This window comes from Kogia breviceps, chromosome 13 (genome assembly GCF_026419965.1).
Source record: "Kogia breviceps isolate mKogBre1 chromosome 13, mKogBre1 haplotype 1, whole genome shotgun sequence".
Classification (NCBI taxonomy): Eukaryota; Metazoa; Chordata; class Mammalia; order Artiodactyla; family Physeteridae; genus Kogia; species Kogia breviceps.
Genome location: NC_081322.1, coordinates 73,290,341 through 73,297,264, shown reverse-complemented (window position 1 = coordinate 73,297,264; position 6,924 = coordinate 73,290,341). Strand labels below are relative to the sequence as shown.

Here is a 6,924-nt window from a genome sequence, read left to right as displayed (position 1 = left end):
ATGGGGAGTTTCTTGCCTTCGGGGAAATCTGAGGTCTTCTGCCAGCATTCAGTAGGTGTTCTATAGGAGCTGTTCCACATGTAGATGTATTTTTGTTGTGGGAGGAAGGTGATCTCCACATCTTACTCCTCTGCCATCTTGAAGTCTCCCCCAAGTCTATTTTTTTAAAATGAGACTAATGAAAAATAATCCATCAAATTTAAAATTTCCTATCCTCTTCCTTCCCCCAAATCCCCCCGAGGCACCAGGAAAAGGAGGTTCTATTTCCTCAAGGTGTTACAGGAGGGCCTGATCTTTACGCTGCTGTGTCTGCAGGTCTCTGGAACCTCCTGTTAAGTTAGAGTAACTTGAGTCTTCTATCACGCTGTCTTTCCGTGCTCCTCCTGTAGCTGAAGGTCTCTGAGTGAAGGGCATGTGGCTGGCTTTTAAAGGAGCCCCTAAACACACCATGTCATCAGTTCTACTCTGCATGGTCACCCCAGAACACTGAAACTGTAAATAAGATATCCAGTCTTTTCCTTTGTTTTGGCTTTTTCTTTAGCCTATGTTGCTTTTTTTCTTTTTCTTTTTTAATTTACACGGAACCCATTTGTTCTAACATCAGCCCTGCTGAGAAGGAGTGTGGGCTGGTTGGGGAGAAACGGAAACCATGAGTTTCCACACCCTAGTCTCACCCCTTCCAAATTCCTCTCTTTCCCTACACAAATCCCCAGTTCCACTTGCTTCCTGGGGGAGTGTGAATTCCCATACATTTTTTTTTCTACCTATGAATTATGGTAAAACTTTATGTTGAGAATGAAACTATTTCCACCTGTTGTGTAAGGGAAACTATTAAAATTTGCAGAATCTTTTGACAAACTCTGGTTTTAAAGACTATTGTCAAATAAGGACTCAAATGTAGTAGGCTGACCAATAACCACCTGGCTTTAGACTGGACCTTCATTGTTCTTCCCTGAAAATTTTAAGTTGCACAGTTTAGTCTTAATGTTTAAGACACTATAGAAAAGGGGGGGGGGAAAGTACTACATTACTAAAAGAAAAAAATGTATCAGGAAGAAATTCTAAAATGTTTTCTGTGTCACACTGATAAAAGGCAGTGCTGTTTTATTATTAAAAGTTATAGCTGAAACTTAACATTCCAGTACTTTGGAGGACTAAATAATGCATATGCTATTGGAAAGTTTTATAAGTGCTTGCAATTTTATTATACATACTTATGTTATAATGAATCACTTGATTTATTTAGATAAAGCCCTATTTTATATAAGGCTGTATTCAAGCTCTCTTATTAAAAAAGATGTGGACAAAGGAGTTCCCTAGATGGTCCTTAAATACTTTAATTGTATACTTATCTTAAATATATATTATATTAAAGTATATATTAAAATTGGTGAAAACCAAAGTCAAAGAGAAAAATCTTAGAAGGCGGCAGAGGGCAGCAAAAGACACATTTACATTTAAAGAAGAACAATGCCTGACTTTTCCAGAAAAACTATGGAGACCATAAAACAATGAATCATAAATTTTAAATGCAGAAAGGAATTAGCTATTAACTTAGAGAGAACATCCTTCAAATTAAGGCATACCAAAGATACTTTTAAGCAAGAAAAATCTGGTAGAATCATTACCAATAATCACACACACACACACACACACACACACACACACACACACACACACACACAATTAAAGGAAGTTCTTCATGTAGAAATTATTACATTTGGAAGAACAGAAATACATGATTTACCCTTCTTGGGGTTTACAAAACTTCTCCAATCTGTAGATTGTTATTTTCTTAAGTTTTGAAAACATTGTTAGCTATTATCTCATCAATTATTGTCTCTGCCTTTTTGCATTCTCCCCTCTTTCTGAAATTCCAGTTGTACATATATATTTGTAACTTTCTCCTTTGGATGGCTTAAGATATTTTCTCTATTTTCAACTTTTTTTGTCATGCTTTAATCTGTATATTTTCTAGTGACTTGATTTTTAGTTCATAATTCTCAATTCTGCTACATCTAATTTACTATTAAACTCTTACCCTCTTAAGGAGTTTATTATGTCATTTGCTGTATCCTAAAATACCTTATTTTCCTAGAGCATTTTCATACAGTTCAATTTTCTATTGAATTTTTTCCACCTTGACATCCTCCACCTTGTCATTTTCTTCTCGTCTTGTATTGAATACGTTAACCAATTATTTTAATGTTTGTAAATGATAACTCATATATATATGTCACTTATGAGTTTGTTTTTATTGTCTGTCTTTTCCTCTTGGTTTTTGGTCAGTTACTCTTGTGGTATACTTGATCATTCTTTGATTTAATTACAGATAATTTGTATAAAATATATAATATGTATATTAAAGCTCTCGTTGACAATATATTTTCTCATAGAGAATGTACTTTTGCTGTCAGGAAAGCTATTAGAGTAGGGAAAGGTCATATAGGATTCAAAGCTGGATTTCACTCTTTTGTGAGGGCTAGTCTCTAGTTGGATCTTATCCTTAGAGTGTATATCTTTCAGACTCCATACTGGAAACTAGGATATCTTTGCCTAGCCCTGAACTGTAATTTCTGTCTTTATGGTCCCACAAGATTGCCAGAATCTCTATTCATCTTGCTAATTTCTTACCCACCACATTCTGCTTGTCCTCTTAGCCTCTTTAGCTCAAAGTGCTTAAAAATGTCTTAAGGGGTTAAGTAGTGGTAATGCGGGGCTCACTCCAGTTTGTTTTCCTTTATTCCAGGATCCTAACTGTTGAAGCCTTGGCTTCCTTGGTATCTCTTCAATGGTATCAAGCAGATTTTTTTCCCCCAACTTTTCTGTTTTTTCACCAGCCATTTATGGTGGAGGTATTGCTCTGTAATGAGTTACTCCAGCATTACAAGTCAAGCAACTCTGAAACAATTTTCATTTTCAACTTTCAGTATCTTTATTTTCCTAGAACTGGACACAACTCTTCGAAGCAGGCCACTCCTCAATATCTTAAACCTTATAATTTAGACTCTATTTTAACTAACTCTACCGTGTGATTTTTAAATGTAAGAATGCATTCAAGAACAGGGAAACTAAGAGATTATACCAACACATTTCCTCAATATTAATAGAACTACATGAAGTTAAATACCCTGCGTATAACATATGTTTTAATATTGCAGAACTTTGACTCTCTTATAAGTGAGTAACTCACATAACAAGTTACTCTTTACTTTTCTATCCCAAGCAATATGAAATATTACAAATGATCGATCACATCCATAACATTTCACTGTGTATTTAAATCAATTTAAGAGACAATCCTTTCTATTGTATATAGGTGAAAAAAAACAAAAAAAACCCCCAAAACAAAACAACACTTCCATCCCTGCCCTGAAAATAATCAGTTAACTCTGAAATAAATTAATCAAGTTTCAGCAAATGGAACACCAGATATAGGTCACAGGCAACTTTTCCCCTTAAGCCTCTTTCCTAAGCAATTTTATGGAAAGTTTTGGTGTTGGCCAAAAGAAGACACTGGTTTATTATTCAACTTTGTTTTAATGGGTTTCAACATTCTATGACAGATTTTGGTTAAGATATTTCCATTAAAAGTACTGATTTAAAAATCTAACAACTTAAAACTACCACATCAAAAAATGGTCGACAAAATGTTCCTTTCTTTCTGAAGGTTTTACAATGCATTTATATCATTAACCAGACTTTTACTATTAAACTTAAATGGCCAAATGAGACAAACAGTTCTGAGCTATTCTTCCACAGCCAATTAAGACAGCTCAGTGCTCTATTCATTTAGCCATCTGATTTTTCTGAGCAGATCTGTTGACCTAGCCAGCTCCAGAAGCCTTCTTGCCCACTGTCATTATTACATCCACAGCAACTGTCTGCCTCATATCATGAGCAGCAAAATGACCCAGAGGAGGATAGAGAGACTCTCAACACACATAATTTTGTTACAAGCACCCTCAGTGATGGCAGCATCAATAGATTTCAAAAAGTTGGGCCATCTTCCAGCTTCTTACCAGAAAAGCAATCAGTCTTCTGCCTGGCAAAATTACAAGCAATACAAGCAGTGTGACAATCCAGCTCAAGTATACAGCCAGCAATGATTTGGCCTGGATGGTTCAGGGTAACCACCTGAGCAATGAAGCCAGCTGCTTCCATAGTAAGTCATTTTTGCTGTCATTAGCCATGTTGTCACAATAAATATCTTTGATAGACATGTTCATGACATTGAAGACCATGTTGTTCCCAGGCAGAGCTACACTCAAAGTTTCAAAATGCATTTCAGCAAACCTTACTTCAGTTGTAATGTTGACTTGGGCAAAGGTGGTCACCATGCCCAGTCTAGTCTCAACTCAGCTCACAGGGATTGTACCAATAACACCAATTTTGTAGGCAACCTGGAGGGCCAGACAAAAGGGCTTGGCAGTTGCATGAGTTGTTTGCAGGATGCAATACAGAGCTTCAAGCAGTGTGGTTCCACTGGTATTGTCATCCTCATGGTAAATTACCATCTCTTGAACCAAGCTTCTTTAGCACTTAGCTCCAGCACATTGCCACCATTCCAACCAGAAATTGGCACAAATGCTACTGTGTTGAGGTCATAACCACTTTTCTTAATGTAGATGCTGACTTCCTCATATCTCTTCTAGCTGTAGAGTAACTGGGTAGAATCTATTGTGTTAACATCAAAAATTAGTTGATGCAAACCTAGCATGTAAGCCAGTAGGGCATGATAATGTGTCCACACATTCTTATTGATACCATCTTCAAATTTAGAAATATCAGCAGCAACACTGTCAGCCTGAGATGTGCCTGTGACCATGTTTTTGATAAAATCTCTGTGTATTGAGGCATCATGATAGTCATATAATACTTGCTGATCTCCAATTTCCACAAGGAGAGATCAATGGTGATACCATATTCCCATTCGGCGTTAAGTTTTTCCAAGACCCAGGTATACTCAAAGAAGGCTTTTCCCATCTCAGCAGGCTCATTCTAAAATTTTCTGATGGTTGTTCTGTCGATTCCACCACATTTGTAGATCAAATGGCCAGTGATAGCAATACTGATATGAGTCTTATCCCATTTCGGCTCATACTTAGTATTGTTTTTCATGACACGTGTGTTCTGGTGGCAAACTCATCACAAAAAGGAAGTAATTCATTTTTAGTTGAGTAATACGATATTTTGGTAGCCTACTCAACTTTATGTATCAGAATAAGGACATAGCCCTTTTCCATGAAATAATACTGCCTGTTCTCTGAACATACATATTTTGTAAACTGCTTTTATGAAAGCACAGTACAGTAAGTCTTATTATATTCTGTTTCTTATATTTACATAAATTATTGAAATGGAAAGAACAAAATAAAAGAAGTTTTAGTCTCTCTATATATTTTTTTACCATAATTGTGTTTTTGCCCACTTGCTACAAACAAACAAAAGGAAGTGGTGTCTGAAAGTCATCACCGTCAGTCATTTTAGGTAATAAAGACAGAGGCAGTCTGCCCTCAAGTGCTGTATTAAGAGGGGGTGTCTAAAATAGAGTCAGAGGGGATGAGATTTCCAGTTCTTCTTCAAAGAGAGCTCATCAATAGAGCACTGGTGATTTCTCAATCAGTGTTGGTGAGAACTATTGATACTTATTTCCTAATATTACCATGACTAGAATATAAGGGACTTTTGTTTAAAAACAACTTTCTGAGTATTGTTGGTTCTAAAATTGTCACTCATTGCTTATGAAAGTAAGTTCTCGCTGTTAATGTGGGCTCCACAAACAATTTTCCCTTAAACACACATATTCTAGATGAGTAAGCAAGTGCTAATTTTAATGTCAGGGAAAGTGTCCCTTGAAGGGACACTTTTGTATTTATTAAATCCAATTTCTATAAATATTATATTTTTAGTAAACTAATGTAAGTAAGGTAGTGAAAAAATCAAATACCTAAAAATGTTTAAAACTGCTGTGGAGCATATTACATAATCAATGAAAAAGGATTATACAGTGTGTGGTTCTTTAAACTGTGGGTTAAGAAATCCTAGAGGTCCGTAGAGTTGCTGCAAGAAGCCAAGATGTGGACTTATCTACATATTATAATTTATATGTATAATAAAATATATTATATATTTTATTCAGCTTATAAATTATCATATGTACTAATCTACATATAATTTATAAACTGAATAAAAATAAACAACCTACTTTCATTTTAATTTTGTTCCAATTGTAACTCATATGCTATGCATTTATAGCATATAAAATATCACCTCATATATCACCTCATATTATTCATATAAACTATCACCTCATATTTTTATGAGGTGATCTAGGACATTTTTATATCTTTGAAAAGTTTAGACAATCGTCAATATATTAAAAAGGTTATCTTACCTCCCTGAGTCTAGGATTTTTTCTCTATGAATGAAAATTTTACTATCTACCATGTAGACATGTAGTGGTTGTTGAGGGCATTCAATAAATGTTAATTTCCTCAGTTGTCCTTCCACACATGTACCAGAAGCCTGGCTTTGCTCTGTAAGGTGAATTGTCAAGTTAAAATCAAATTTATCAATTCACAATGCTGATTTCCTAAACAAATCAGCAGAAAGAGGACTAATTTTTAAAAAGTCAAACTGCTAGCAAAAATTACTGTTGAAAAGGAGCAAAAGAATGACAATTATAGTTCAGTAATATAATTGATAGTTATAATACTAAGCCAAAACAGGTCTTTAAGACAAGTTGATTTATGTTTATTTCTACTAAACAATATCAGCCAAAAAAGTAAGAGCCTGAGTGAGACTCTAAGCTTCATGCACATTCTTTCCTTTAATTCTTACAACAAACTTTTATGTTGTAACTGAATACTAGTATCATTCCCATTTTACAGATGAGGAATGTTATGAAATTTGCCCAAGGTT

The 6,924-nt window shown here is 35.0% G+C and overlaps 1 pseudogene; it reads right to left on the bottom strand.

Moving 5' to 3' along the window:
* Positions 1–3,788: 3,788 nt before the first annotated feature.
* On the bottom strand, positions 3,789–5,055 carry LOC131767653 (elongation factor 1-alpha 1 pseudogene; annotated as a pseudogene).
* Positions 5,056–6,924: the final 1,869 nt, after the last annotated feature.